Source organism: Xenopus laevis, chromosome 6S, assembly GCF_017654675.1.
Source record: "Xenopus laevis strain J_2021 chromosome 6S, Xenopus_laevis_v10.1, whole genome shotgun sequence".
NCBI lineage: Eukaryota > Metazoa > Chordata > Amphibia > Anura > Pipidae > Xenopus > Xenopus laevis.
Window position 1 is genome coordinate 89,378,452 of NC_054382.1, and position 15,839 is coordinate 89,394,290.

The 15,839-nt window shown below is 37.5% G+C and overlaps 1 protein-coding gene across 3 annotated transcripts in view; it reads right to left on the reverse strand.

Moving 5' to 3' along the window:
• ldlrad4.S (low density lipoprotein receptor class A domain containing 4 S homeolog) overlaps positions 1–15,839 on the reverse strand; it is a 281,004-nt gene that overhangs the window by 159,462 nt on the left and 105,703 nt on the right. The gene's annotated exons all lie outside the window — the stretch shown is intronic.

Here is a 15,839-nt window from a genome sequence, read left to right on the forward strand (position 1 = left end):
GAGCAGCCATTAAAATTTAAACTGGGCAAAATTGGCAGTAAGGGGGGGGGATCCGTTGAAAAGGGCATAACCTAAAGCAGTATAATTTGATAAACACAATTACCATTAGAACTATCAGCCATTTGTGCCACTTATAATGTTGTTGTGCTGGAGAATGGTATGTTCTCCCACTGATGAAAGTGAATCCTTCTCATACCATGTAACTTACTTAGAAACAATAAGTGGACACTTAATAAAGTTGGTGACAACAAAAGTTACAGTTATCTGTTCAGTTGACATAAGAATCTGAAAGCGTTTCTTATCTCAACTCAGGAGATTGGAAAAAGCCTATTCAATAAAAAATAAAACCTTGGGGCATAACATAGTTTTCACTAATATGTAATAAAGATTACGTTTTAACTTCTCATATGGTGTGCCATTTATCTCTCTAACAAAAAAATGGTCTACAAACAAATACGTCATGCACCCAGAACTATATCTTTGTCCAAGGTTACTCTTTGAATTATTACTGTATTCCTGTGCTGGATGAGGGACATGGGAGGCGTCTTCTTCATTTGAATACTGTGGCTTCTAGATAATCGTTTTCTTTTTCACAACAAAAGAAAATAAAAAAGCTTTGCAGCGTTTAGGTGGCAAGGTTTTTATATTTAAAAACCTGCTTGGAGGGGGGAGGGAAACGATTGTCAGGAAGCTGAGGTATTCAAATGAAGAAACCATGCATGTGTATAGGAGCTCTCATGCATTCTTAAATCAGCCCCCTAATGATTAGCTGTATTCATGCATACACCGCACTGGATAGAGTTGCTAGAAAAACAATTACTCCTGTATAAAAAGTTCTATGAGTGGAGTGGCCAGCCAGGAAAATGCAAAGTGTATAAAAGGATTCCCATAGAAATAAGTGGACTTCAACTCACAATAATTCCAGAATAGTCCAGAGTCTAAATAGAACTCCAATAACATGTCCACAAAAAATCCTCTGCTGTCTACACCATGCTAAAAGTTCAATTTAAGAAGGACGACCACTCTACTATTATATCACAATTTGTATTTGTAATTAGGAAAAAAATTAATTCCAGTAAATGAATAATTGGGAATTCTGTACACTGTATACTCAAGCTTCTTATATTTTTACCTTCCTATTGTATCTTGACAATAGCAGGCTTGACTAATGAAGGAGGGAATGCTCCATAACATGGCCATTATTGACAGAAAAGGTATCATGTAAAAAAAATAATAAAAGCAGCCGTGCAATGATACTTTTTTCCTACAATTTAACTCGGTACACAGCTTCTCTTCCCACACAGTCGTATGTTATAAATAGGATATTAATAGTTCTATCTGACAGCTCAAAAAATCCATTGGAAGTGTCAAAGGAAGGAATATGAATTCTACTTCTATGTCAAGGAATATACATATAATCTATAAATATCTGTATTTTCAAATGGTAGTTTAGTCTTGGCAGCATATTACAGAATAACAAATAAATGACGGCTTTACAATACATTTGGACTGCCATTCAGCTACCAAAATTGGTTTACAGTGGTTGATTTGTATTGCCATTGTGATAATTGATATGACACAAATATGAAATCCTTATTACCTTACTGGGACACTGCTAACCCCCCTCCCCCAGCACTAAAATTAATGTAGATTGCAAAAGTGCTCAATGGACCACTCTGAGTTATTTTACATTAATTTGTGTTTTGAGTGGTTAAGATAACTGTTGGACAGCAAAACGTGGTAAACTAAATATACATATTTTATAAAAGCAGTGTGTTACTTTGATAGGCAGATGTTCAAATATGGTCTGAATCGGAGTAATATAATAATGTCAACTCTGTAATGCCCATGTGCATGCTCAGGGACATAAAATTGCCTTGAGATGCCATATCTAACCTGTAGGTCTCTTGGTGGATTGCCCTTGTAGAAAAAAATAATTATACAAAGTTTCTTCAATGCCAGATTTTAGCTGTATCTAGGCTCTTGTACAGCTGCTATACAATTGTTTACAGCAATTTCACCCAAAGAAAGCTTTCATTTTTATCTGCTCATCTACTTTATAAATGTTTGATGAAGCATCTAACTATGCAAAGATGGATGATGTGAAAATCACATTCCCTGCTGCTTTCTAACATTCTTAGCAACAGTATCTCCTGCGGTAATGAAGGTAGACAGATATTACTATAGAATAGTGATGGAACCAAGAATGATAACACTGTTTTGTCCCAGGGTATCTAACCATATAATTTAATGCAGAGCAATAGAGAGCCCTTTCTGTCAACTAATATCTAGCTGTTAAAAGTAACTTGTGTAAACTACATCTGTTAGAGGTTAGCCAACCCCTAGCACCGATGGCCCTAGCACTCCCCATCTCACTAGCACACACACGCGGCAGAGCATTTCCGCATACAGACTTGAGCTGGTACAGAGGATGTGGCAAGATTTTAGGGGCTAGCCTCCCCTAAAATCTAGCGACACTGGGCCTCTGTGTTCTCGCCACAAATCCAGGCCTTTAGCCCACATAACTCGTATTGTTTCAACCATCAAATTCTGGTAAGAATCTAAAAAGGTGAATTGATTATGTTGTAGTTGTACCTACTAACTACTATCATCTAGGTTGTTTGAGACCAGGGATTTTCCAAATAAAAGTCTTTCCTTAAACCTAATACCTGAAGGATTATAAAAAAACGTGAACATAAAAAAGTAGGATTTTTCCTGCAACATGGATTCATGCAGCTTAGTTACCATCAAGTACCTTAAGTCTACTAAAAAATCATGTAAACATAAATAAACTTAAATAAAATAATATTTATTAAATAAATACAAAATTGTTAACTAGGTGTAAATGGGAGTTATATAATCGCAAAGAAATTGAGCTTAAAAAAAACAGATATATCTAATGTTGTGAAGTAACAACATTTGCAAAGCTTGTTCCCAGTAACCAATTTTACTTTCAATTAACAGATCAGTAAATTGGCTGAAATGGATTATTAGAATGAACCAAACTTTTCAATTATTATTCAAGTACAATGTTCAGTGGTTTTTTTTCCATAATGGTTCAGATATTTTTTTTGGCAAAAATGACACAGTAAATTAATTAACCCATATTCAGGATATCTTTGCCTGTATTCCAATAAGGTGTTGTTCCATGTGGCAAGAATTATAGTATGTAATCATCTTCCACTGGTATTAAAGTGATGCATATATATTAAATGATTGCATAGTCAAGCAAGGGGTTTGCTTGGTTTGCAGGTGTCTGGAAACCCACCAATTTCTAATATGGAAAGGAAATTCTGCTTAATCTCTTCTGACACTAGTACTGGCTAGTATTTATAGGGCATTGTAAAGTGTAGAGTTTCCCAGACTGTAAAATAATCAGTGCAAACACAGAGAAAATGAACACACTGATGGAATATATCATTTTGTAGCGGACTGATAAAATAGTCGCCCTTTATTCAGACAGTCTCATAAGGTTTGGCCAGCTAAGTGGGGCATTATCTAAAGTTTAGACAGATAAATGGATCCTTAGCATAACTGGGAAATACTTTTCCTTTCCTGAGTTAAAGGGTGCTCAGTTCAGGAACAGGCCTGAGGGTGTCACTGTTCTAAAGTATATAAGGTGAATTACACACATCTATGGGTCCTCCTGAGAGTCCTCCTGAGCAGGGTACTAGACTGGAATGTAAGTTAAGCAGGGCTTAGGAAATGTAAGGATATACTCTGTCATAGACCACATTTGGTGTGATAGATAGGAGTAGGGTAGCTATTGAGCTGCCATTAGTAAGGATTAAAATCATGGGTGCACTACCCTAGAGTAGGGACCAAGTGCACAGACATAGGGACTCATGTAGATTGCCTAGGTTCCACTGAGGGTGACACATTTGAAATAAGTTGAAATAATCATCTTTTCAATGTCTGACCCTGAGGGGCAAAGTACTGAGTACTTGAGACTATAATTGTGAGTTCATGCTGACCAATTGTATGCTACATTTTCTGCTGAATTTTCTTAGACTCTCTTGTAAGTCCAGTTAATAAAGCCTTTATTGTTAGTTCACAAACCACAGGTGCCCATTTATTGAATTACACAGTATAGTTCAGTAACACCCTGCCTCTAACTTATCCAAGGGCCTACACCTCAAGTAAGAGTCACATGAATAGTATATTGGTAAAGTTGATTTTTGGAGCAACGGGTACCTCCATTTAACTACAGCCTTAGGTACAACTGCAATCATAAACTTTGCTTTAGTTCTTATATAAAACAATAATTCATCGGTCACAGTTAGCAAAATGTAGGGATGCACCGAATCCAGGATTCTGCCTTTTTCAGCGGGATTTGAATTGGGCCACATCCTTGTGCCTGGCTAAACTGAATCTGAATTTAAATATGTAAATTAGGACAGGAAGAGAAATCATGTGACTTTTCGTCACAAAACTAAGAAGTAAGAAAGATGTTCCCACTTTTTAACTTTCCCTCCCTAATTTGCATATGCAGACATTTGCATATGCAAATTAGGGTTCGGATTCTGTTCAGTATTCTGCTGAATCTTTCATGAAGGTTTTAGGGATTCTGCCGAATCCCAAATTGTGGATTTGGTGCATCCCTAGAAAAAGGCAGAAAAAGGGTTGCTGGGAGGAATGTGCTCCTTTCCCCTACCCCTCATCCTCCTCTCCCTGCAATAGGAGAAGGAGACAGTCTTCATACTAGGGCTTGTCCTGCCTGCTCATAGTTTGTAGAATGCGTCTCAATAACCTGGCCAGTGGTAACATCTGCATCAAAACAAACCAGGGCTGGATTCTGAAAGCTACATAACATGTTTCAACATGCTAGCACTTCCTTTAATGACTGTATGTTCTTTGGTTTTCCATGTGCTGCTTTATGGAGCATTTAGTATGAAGTTTGCTCTGCATATGCCACTGGTTTTATTCTGTGAGATGTTCTAGGGTCAATAAACATAATGTTGGCCCTGCATTTATGCCTTTTTTCATGGTAAAAACCTCTCTCATTGCCCTTCAGATGGAGCCCCCATATATTGCTTTGGGCCCCTCAGCAGGTTAGACCAACAGCACCACCTAAATGTCACTTCCATAGCAGTACAGCTTTAAAGCCTTGCGGTGCACATGTTCACTGGGCTGCTCCTGAGTGCAGGGTACCAATATACATGCCATTAAGCAGTGAGACCACGTTTAGCAAGAGATAATTTTATTTAGCAAGAGAATTGAAATTATATTTCTGTATAAAATTTGCTAAACAGTTCATTTATGGCATCATATTCAAGTGCCAATTAGCGATGGTCAGATGGTGATTTGGATTCTACTTTTCAGCTTCCTATTTCTCTAACCCCCAAGCTGTTAAATGCTGAAGATGAAAAGATTACAGCCCCTTTAGTAATGGTGTCTAGCTCTTTTTGTGTTATAACATTAAAGAAATGTCTGTTCCTCTCGCTTGTTCATAATGGGCAATTGAACACAACAAGCAGTCACATGTTAATTGTGCCATCCTAAAGGCATTTGCTGTTACATAAGCATCCGACAAGTGTATGATGAAACGTGTCAGTCTGAATCCTCTCCAAATCACGGTGCTATGATGGTAACGTGTGTGAATTAAAAGGACAACTATTAAACAGCATACATTTTTTGTTAGGTGCTTAATTATTTCATATACAACTCCCTGTTGCGCTGTAAAAAGATATGATTGGAGATGATGCGCTGCCAAAGACAAGCCATCTGTTTCTATGTCTTTACTCTGATTCCAATGAAATTATTATGGAGATAAGTGTCTCATGCAGATATGTAATGTGAGCTTCAGGAAAGCCAAACAAAAATATTGTTCCATTATTATGGTTATTAAACTTGCAAAACCCCTCTGGGGATTATGATTAATCTTTGATACTGGAATGTAAAGAAAATGATTATGTTGCACATGGTTTTGCATGTTTTCTTACAACAACACTAAAACTCACAAATAAAACAGCAGCAAAGGCAAGATTACTCTTAGCAGGCACCTCTGAAAATCAATTTGTGTAGGAGGGGCAAGGTACAGATCCCCCCCCCCAATACTGACACTTGTGACTCCAAGATAGTTCCTATTGGTTGCTATGGATAACTGCAATGGTGTATGATAGTGCCTATATCAGTAAATTAGGCTCTGTAGATGATAACATTCCTTCTGTACTATATAGAGAATAATGTACAACCTATTGGAAAATATAAGGATATTATAAGTCAAAAAGAGTTCAATAACTATATATATATATATATATATATATATATATATATATATATATAACAAGGCCTATACCGATTTATAAATTCCAGTGACATTGGTAAATATTCCTATAGTATAAACATAGTCACATTCAGATATAATATTTAGGCGGCCCTAGACAAACTGATGTGATGCTGCTTCCTTCCCAATATTATGACCCATGGATCCAAACCAGCATTTCATACCAGTAAATTGAGCAAATATCAATAATTGAGCACCACTGTAGTTGTTGGGCTTCTGAGGAAGTGACTTGGAGTAGTCTCAAAGCATGTAAAGCCTTGCTCTCTGCCTGCACATTCATGTAATTATGTTTTTCCTCGAATGTATCAATAACCCATATTATATTTTAAGATAATGTTTGGCTGATCAGCTCCATATTTGTATGCGAAGGACCCAGCTGTTTTCATTTTGAAAGAACTGTTTTTCCGTATTCTAGAATTGGAGTGAATGGATTGTTTGGTAAGCATATTCCCTAAATTTTCTGCTTTTGGTGTTTACTTCTGTTGAACCCCATCACATAATAAGCTATTAAAATAAATTGCATGGGGACTATGCAGGTACAAAGATCTGGGTCGACACATAGCAGCTATTCAGACTTTTCATGTGCTGATATTGGAATAAGACACAAATGTTGCTATTTATTGCTGTTAGTTTACTAGGGCCACAAGCACACTCATACTGTTATAGGGCAATATGGTATCAGAGGTACACTTGGCTTGTTTAGCATGGAAAGACTCCATAACTGTAATCCTTGCATATACCTACATCTGAGATACACTGTCATTTGCACATTGTTAGTGCTACAAACCTGGAATGCAGAGTGAGCTGAGAACTACCCTCCATATTTTTCCAGCTATACAAACCTAAGGAATAAAGCTATAAAGATTGCAGCTTGTAGGAGAAGGCCAGCAAGGAATTAGCATCCAGGCCAAATATTCATGAAACCAATTTGCAACAAAAACAGTGTGAAATAAAACCAATCACCAAAATCTTACAAAGGGATAAATGTTCTATCCACACTAGAAACACTGAAGGCGGATAATCTTCTGTCATCCTCATTACCACCCACATGCAGAGAGAGAGAATGGATACCCACTAGAATGCAGATGCCCAGTTCACACAGATTGCCTGAAAATACAACACAATTTCTCATGAGGACTAAGAGGGCATGCAGACACATTAACAGCAACGGACATACGCTATAGACATTTACATTGAGGTAGGACACACTGCCTGCTTACTGAAAGATAAGAATTTCTTCAGTTATGCTAAATTGTATTTCATCGCAATAGATCAGGTGCAAAAGAAAGGCAGCATAAAACATGAAATCCTCTGTAACAAGGGACACATTCAGGGGTATAAAATCATATTATAGCCCTAGTTCCTGCTGAAAAATTAAGGAGTTAATCAAGAAAGAGAATTAGCAATATCAATGTTAACAAACACTACTGTGTTCTTTATCATGGTTTATTGCATTGATTAGATTTTATTTTATGATTTTTCCATGATTGATTTTAGCTACCCAGGTTCTAGGTGCACTTTTGCATTACAGTTTAATATAAAGAATGTGTTTTCATTTGACACTATGGGAGTGTACCCATCTGGTTTTTGTATTTATTATCTTTTCAGGTGATCCAGATTTAACCACTTTGTAAGGAGATTGTGCCCCATTATGTGTATGATGGTGTGACTGAGCTATAGCACCTTACTGTATTTATCTATTAGATACAATACCATCTGGGTGTTCCATTTTGCCTTTGGAGATCTACTTGTAAGGAGGCAAAATGTGAATTGTTAAATAGTTAACGTATAATTAGTTTGGTCACTAGGTGTCAGTGCTTCTTAGTTGAACTGTGAAAGTTGATGGTACTGAAAATTGGATAAAAGAAAACAGGAAAAGGAAATAGGGTGGCCATGGAAAGGGGACTCCTCAATTTGACCCCTCACCTTGAGCCATCCCACTGTACCCGATTAATATATACCTTAATGAAACCAGTAGACAGACACGGGTGTAAAATGGCCACAGCATTTATTTGCATTTTATCAAATAAATAGGACCTTGCCAGCTTAACCCAAGGCAATATTCTAAAGGCAGGATTTCACAAGGGATCGTTAGTATGCTGTGCCACCGACATGAGAGAAGTTCAGCAGCCCTGCTGCCGGACCTGCATCTGCAGTGTCTCGATAATAGGAAATCTAAGCAGGCTGCCCCCTAGCACAAGCAGTAGTAGCAGCGTCTGTATCAATCAATCCACCGTGCAGTCACAGGAGAGAACCTCATTTCTCCCTTTTTGTAAACTTACCTGTGCAGTACTCTGACAAGGTCCTACCGCTGCTGTGACAAATAAAACTTGAAAATATAATCTGATATGTGCACTGTTTTGATCCAGAGGAAGGCAAAAAACCCAGCCCGAAGCCAGCGGCAATTATGCTTCAAGAGCAATTCCTTCCTGACCCCAATGGCATCAGAAACATTCCCTGGATCAAGCATTCATTTAACATAAATGAATACAATACAGACTCTCACAATTATAATGTGTAAAGATACAAAAACCACAATATAACAGCGCTTTCGGGAAAACATCCATATTCAGTAGTGATGGGCGAATTTATTCCCCAGGTGCAAATTCACTGTGAATTGGCACGTTTCGGTGCCGGCGAATAAATTTGCGAATTTCACGAAATTCGCCCATCACTAGTGTTCAGTTATTAATAGATAATATGAGAACATAAAGAAGAACATTTCACAAAATTTGCAAAATGGGGCAGGGTGGGTGGGATGTTTCTACTTGCTCAGAAGATAAGGAAGTGAACTGCTTCTTCCCCTGACATCAGGTCCCTCTGTTATGCCGCCCCTGGGCCTGGCCATCTCCTCCTTTAACTCATTCCTTCTCACCTGAACTCAGCTACATGTGATTCTGCACACCTCTGACCAAGACCAGTATAATCTGGCTGCTGGTCATTCGGATCCCTTGTCATGCAACTCCTGCGCTTATACAGTTGCTCCAGGTCTTTCCTTTCTAGCAGTGATAGAGGAAGGGACAGCAGCCTTTGTTAGGGAGAGGTGAGGAGAAAAGTTTGTGCCGCTATCTACCTGATGAAGGAATCACAGCAATAAACGTTAAATGTTTAAGAGAAAGTCTTCCATACCTTGTGTCTTAAGGTTACATACTGATGACTTATGGGGACAAGAGTGAATTATTAAAGACAGAGAAAGATTGAGCAGACTGTACCTTCTCAAAACCTCTAGGTATATTTATTTGCTTTAACAACATCTACTTATTTTGCAAATAGGCTGCTCTGTTGACTCTATAGTGATGACCTGATTTTCATTTTGAAACATCACATTTCCCCTATTGAATATTTTGGGCCAGATTACATTAACTAAGAAAAATGTATCTAATTATCCAATCCCAGTTTTCCCCACAGACTTCTATTGAATTTTCATCAAACTGAATCTTACATCAACCACATCCAAAAACAGATTATCTAAATCTATAGCTGGTCTCCACAATCAACATTGCCACCCTATGCACTTTGTGGATTGTAATACACTTTAGAGTAATACACTAGAGTGTCAGAAGTTCGGGTTTTTTTTGTCTGTTCACCCTGAACTGTGAATAGTCAGTGCTAAAATAAGACTGTAACTCTATCGGGGCACTACAAGTTCAGGAAGTCTAGAAAAAGTAGCTAGAGCATAATAATTTCAATTAGAGGTGAATGATAACCAAAATATATGAAAGCCATTCTGTATAAAACTACAAATTAACATCTACAGTACTTAGCTAGCCGCAGCATACAAGGAACTTCAACAACTGTTCTACAATTAATGGATGAGTTACATGAATAAGCAGTTTCAAAGATTTAGGGCTAAACACAATCTCAACTCATAATACTATCCAGGCTACAGTATGTTTAAAGAATGAAGATAGCACTGCATACATCTCATACATGATAGCAACAAATAGCAAGCTGAGCTACCAGCTGGCTTGTGTTCACATCCCCTATGTTAATATTTACACATACAAGGAACAGATGATGATTTGTCAATTTTAAAACACAGCAGCAAGTGGAATCATTTTAAGTTTAAGTAAAGACATTTTGACAATATTCGGCTTTCCAATGCCTCCAAAATTCCAAACCAAATGTCAATGTTAATTTATTATTATTTATTCATTTTAATAGAGGATACTTTATTTTCTTGGCTGGGCTGGTGAAATGCCATAGAAGAAAGAATTTCACTGGCACTCAAAGGCAGGTACAAGCAGGGATATAACCTTGCGTTTTATTAGCAGAAAAGGTGCAACGTTTCAGGGATGTACCGCTTTCCCCCGAAACGTTGCACCTTTTCTGCTAATAAAACGCAAGGGTATATCCCTGCTTGCACCTGCCTTTGAGTGCCAGTGAAATTCTTTCTTCTATTGTATTTGGGGAAGGTGCCGATCCCTCCTTCACCGTGCACCAGGCGTCTAGGATTGAAGGCCAGGGTGTGCGAGCGGTGCCTCGCTTCCTGGTTGCAACCCTAGGGGCAGATCACAGAGGAGTGGGGTTTTTCTTGAAAATATCCTTTTGCTTCCCCCCATATCTTGCGCAGGCAACAATTTTTAAATGTACCCTTAAGTTACTGCAGATATTCTATCAAGTATTATTTTAAAAATTAAGTCATAATTCAGTCATGTACATCAATTATATCCTAGATGTTCCTCCAAACTGCCTTAAGTGGCAAAAAAGACTGCAATTTAAAGATGTAGCTCATCTTAGAATGAAAGAAGAAGCTATGGTAAAATCATTGGGGGTGCTAAATTGTTATGCACAAAGTATGATGAAGACAGCAGTTGTCTATAACAATTATTTCATATTTTTTTCTTTAAGTCTGAGGCTAGGAATTTTAACCGCTATTTGTTTGCTTGGGCTTAATTACTCAAACAACAGGGCCGAAATAAGGAAACCATAATTGAATATGAGTAGGAGAGGTTGTGAAATGAAAGAAAGCGGTAAAAAAATAAGAACAGGAAGTGGTAATAATTTGAAAACCTCACAAATAAATGACCGATATTTATAAGGACTGAAAACTTGCTTAGAATAGTTAGTTCTCCATTTTAACGTAAATAAAATCCTATAACACACTACACTTTCAACCTTTTCAGATGCTGTTGTTCTGCATCTTGTAAAACTATAAAGAGATGAAGGCCTGGAACCTGAGATCCATTAACTTGATTAACATACTGTACACTGACTTGTACTAGGGGATTACTCTTACTGCAAAACACAGACCCAAAGAAGCCGCATTTACATGGTAGGGCTTTACTAATGAACAAAGTGCTGATAACCATCTAGAACAATGTGGTTATTATACTTTTCAGGAGGTCTTTCTAAGCATACTTGCAACATCACATGGAGATTTCTGTGGATTCAAACAACGATCTGACAGATTTTCAAACATCCAATGGCTGGAAAATTCTAAGCTAGTGAAATATGCTGCTTTGTGTTTAATCGTGTAAATGAGATGCAATCTGAGATTTTTTCCAAAACGCAATTTGTAAGATAAACAATGATGGCATGTTATACAGCACAAGCTGAATGCATAAGTAGTATTTGACTATAGATAAATCCTTGCCTTTCTCATCAGCCTTCTGATCTTTCTGCTAGTATTGGTATTGCCTTGTGGGCACAAATGAAAACATCCTTTGAAGGCTGTGGCATGAATTTGCATAGACGATGTTGGTATATGCAAATAATTGTTTCTTAACAAAAAAGATACATTAAGATTCTGCCCGTTTGAAGCAGAAATCAAAGTAAAAAATCAGTTAGCTTGGCCTGGTCTTACTTTACCTTCCCATGCAACACCCAACAAATATACTGTCTGACTGTCGTCTGCTAATGCTAGTGGAAAGTTTATCAAATGGCCAGAAATAGTTAAGGTCTCAAAATAGCATAAGGGTGTTACTTATTTTAATGTATTTTTATATTTTATAAATCCAATATAAAGGAGAATCCACGAAACAGGATTTCATTGAGATAAAATCTTTTGCAGGTGAATTATCAGTACATTGCTCAATCATGCAACACACAATAATGCCACAATTTTGGCATTATGATCCCAACCGATTTCTAAAAATGAATGGTTGGGTTATCGATTGTGCACCTTTGAGCCCTTTTATGTTACTTTACCTTCATTCCATTCACACAATGCAAGATCAGCCCTTAAAGGAAAACTATACCCCCAAAATGAATACTTCAGCAACAGATCATTTATATCAAAGTGGCATATTAAAGAATCTTGTCAAACTGGAATATATATTTTAGTAAATATTGCCCTTTTACATCTCTCGCCTTAAACCACCAGTTCATGATGGTCTCTGTGCTGCCTCAGATATCACCTGACCAGAAATACTATACATCTAACTGTAAAGGCTACGAAGCATGGAAGCAAAAGGTATAACTTGTCTGTTAATTTGCTTATGTGACCTAACATGTGAGGCGACTTGAGACTGTTGCCTCAGGCGGCAGCGCCCCACTACGTACCAGGGGTGGCAAAAATGCCGCTCCTGGTACTTTAAGAGCCAAATTTCCGGTTTTCAAACCGGAAATTCGGCTCTTCTATCGCAGAGAGCGCAGATAGGCTCTCTGCGCTAGTTCACCGGCTCTCTCTGCCGCGGTCATGGACCCCCCTGGACCCCCTCAGGCACAAAAAGGTAAGCGCACGGGGGAGGGGGGCGGCAGCAACTGCTGCTGCCTCGGCCAGCAGAGGGGGCAGGATCGCCCCTTGTTTGTGTGCACCATGAATCCTAGGATCCCAGGAGGTGCCCCTTATTTCTTAAAATATCCAGTTTCTATTTAGGATTACCCAATGGCACATACTACTAAAAAAATATATTATTAAGAAAATGGTTTATTTACAAGAAGCAGGGTTTACATATGAGCTCTTTTATGCAATAAAACATTAATAATACATTTTTTTTTTGTTTAAAAAAAAAAAAAAAAAAAAAAAACATTGTTTGAGGTTATAGTTTTCCTTTAAGCCCTCAGTGTCTTAGTGAAATGATAGCAGCTAATCTAATTACATCAGGGTCTCTCAATTGCAGAATGTTGTGTCTCACACAGGTCAGAATTCTTCTTTCAGCCAAGTTAGTTACCCAGTAGTTCATTCATTGACCTTGTCCTATCTGTGCTGCAACAAGAAAATACATGTGTGTTGAAATAAGAACACTAGTCTTTGCCAAACAAAATGTTTTTGCATAATAAAAAATAAGATTGTAGTCTACGTAATTTCAGATATATTATTATATATTAAAGATTTTCAGTGGGTTAAGTTATACATTGCAAAAGTAAGCAGCTGACTGCTTATATTCCTTGCACTAGTTGTTCTGACTCCTAGAATATGTAGCAAGGGCAATATGATGAATAGGCCTTCAAGAAGAACTAAACCCTAAAATTAATATGGCTTAAAAAATCATGTTTTGTATGCTGAACTTATATACAGAGCATGTGCAGCGAATCAGCAGAAAAGAAGATCAGGAGGTACAGGGGCACCTTTGGAGGCACATATCTTTACTGCTAAATGGCTTTGGTTTCCTTGGGCAGGTACAGAGGCCTAAAACATAATGTACAGGTATGGGACCTGTTATCCAGAATGCTCGGGACCTGGGGTTTTCCAGATAATGGATCTTTCAGTAATTTGGGTCTTCATGCCTGAAGTCTACTAGAAATTCATTTAAACGTTAAATAAACCCAATAGGCTGGTTTTGCTTCAAATAAGGATTAATTATATCTTAGTTGGGATCAAGTACAAGCTACTGTTTTATTATTACAGAGAAAAAGGAAATCATTTTTAAAAATTTGGATTATTTGGATAAAATGGAGTCTATGGGAGACAGCCATTCCATAATTCAGAGCTTTCTGGATATCGGGTTTCCAGATAAGGGATCCTATACCTGTACAACATTTCTAGCCTACTTATTTGGCTAAGCTTTAGTCCTTCTTTAAATGGAACTTCAACACTATAGATGGTTTATTACTAATGTGCACCAGAAAATTACTTAGAATTGAATTAATTATTTCATTAGGCAAAAACAATTATTGGTTAAACATCTTCTTTAAGCCTATTAATATGACAAATAATGCCCCAGTGGAGAATAAAGTCTTCAGTCAATTATACAGCAACAGGTTACATGAAAATATGAACCAAGAATGGCCTAAAGATTGCTGGTCCACTGTTCAATAAAAATGAATTAAAAAAAAGCCCTACACAAAACTGCTTATACACTTGAATCCAGTCTGTGTATGGTTGCCTGACAAGCTGCTTCTGGTAACTGTAAGAGCCAAAATTGGATTTTTGTCTCTACTAGTGCAAAAAAGCGAATAGTGATGCAACCCCCTCCGATGCTCAAAAGTTACGCATGAGGGGTTCAGCATCACATCAGCTGCTTTAGGAAAAGGAGGCGGCAGTGGAGGCTGAAACCTTCCCAGCCACTTGTATATTATTGATCTGATGGAAGGTCTAATGTCTATATTCTAGGGGTCAAATATAACAATGTAAATAATTTTTACAGGATTTCTTTCAATGAGCCATATGAAGAAATATACTGTAGGCTTTTTGAGATTTTCATTATATTGTATGGATAGAGTCAGGTCTGGGGAGCTGCTCATTCAGCAAGGCAATAAGTATTTACATAATCATTTTGCCATGGAGTGGGGTAAGGCACTGCTCTATTTCAGCACAGCCCTATCATAATATTTTTTTGGAGAAAAATAAAGTAGCACCTCCCATGTACATAAAAAAGCCTATACCTTTTCTTTACATTTGTATAATATAAACATAACTTCTCCAAATTATATGGTATATTTTTCCTAACTATTTTCAGGGAATAAAAGTCTAGTTATTCCTCTTAATAAAATGTTGTCCTTTTCCTCTATTCAGATGATGGAGAAGGAGAATGTACCTCGGATAGACTGGGGAGGAAAAAAAAGGGTACTTTATGACATTGAAGCTCAACTGAAAACACTGAAGACACAAAGAATGATAAATGTTCTCCAGCAAAGCCAGCAAGGCCAATGCAAGTTGGTTTCACTATAATCCTCAGCACGACAGTCATTAGTAATTAGAAAATGATGAACAGTGAAAGCAGAATTTATTTTGTCTGCCATTAGTTCACTCAGCTGCAGACTTATATTTATATTGTTGCTGATTTATAGTGGTGTTTGGGACAGTATGAGAGGCCTGTATACACAGAAAGCCCAGATGGTAATGTATTGTTGGTTAGTTCCAACTTATCTAGTTACACAAACAAGAAATACTTATAAGAGTTAATTTACAAACAGGGGACCAAAGTGCCATAGAATCTTCTCACATTGGACATAGGCCCAACTCTCGGAATTGTCGCCACCCTCGCAATTGTCACCGATGTCAAAAGAATTTTGACGTCGGTGCGTTAAAATTCATGTTTGCAAATTTATCGCCGTTTTGCAAATTTCTCTGGAAATTAGAGAGTTTCTCAGCAAATCGAAACGGGAGAAATTCACCCATAACTAGTCACCTCTTAAAAAGTATCTCACTGGTTACTATGGGTTATCG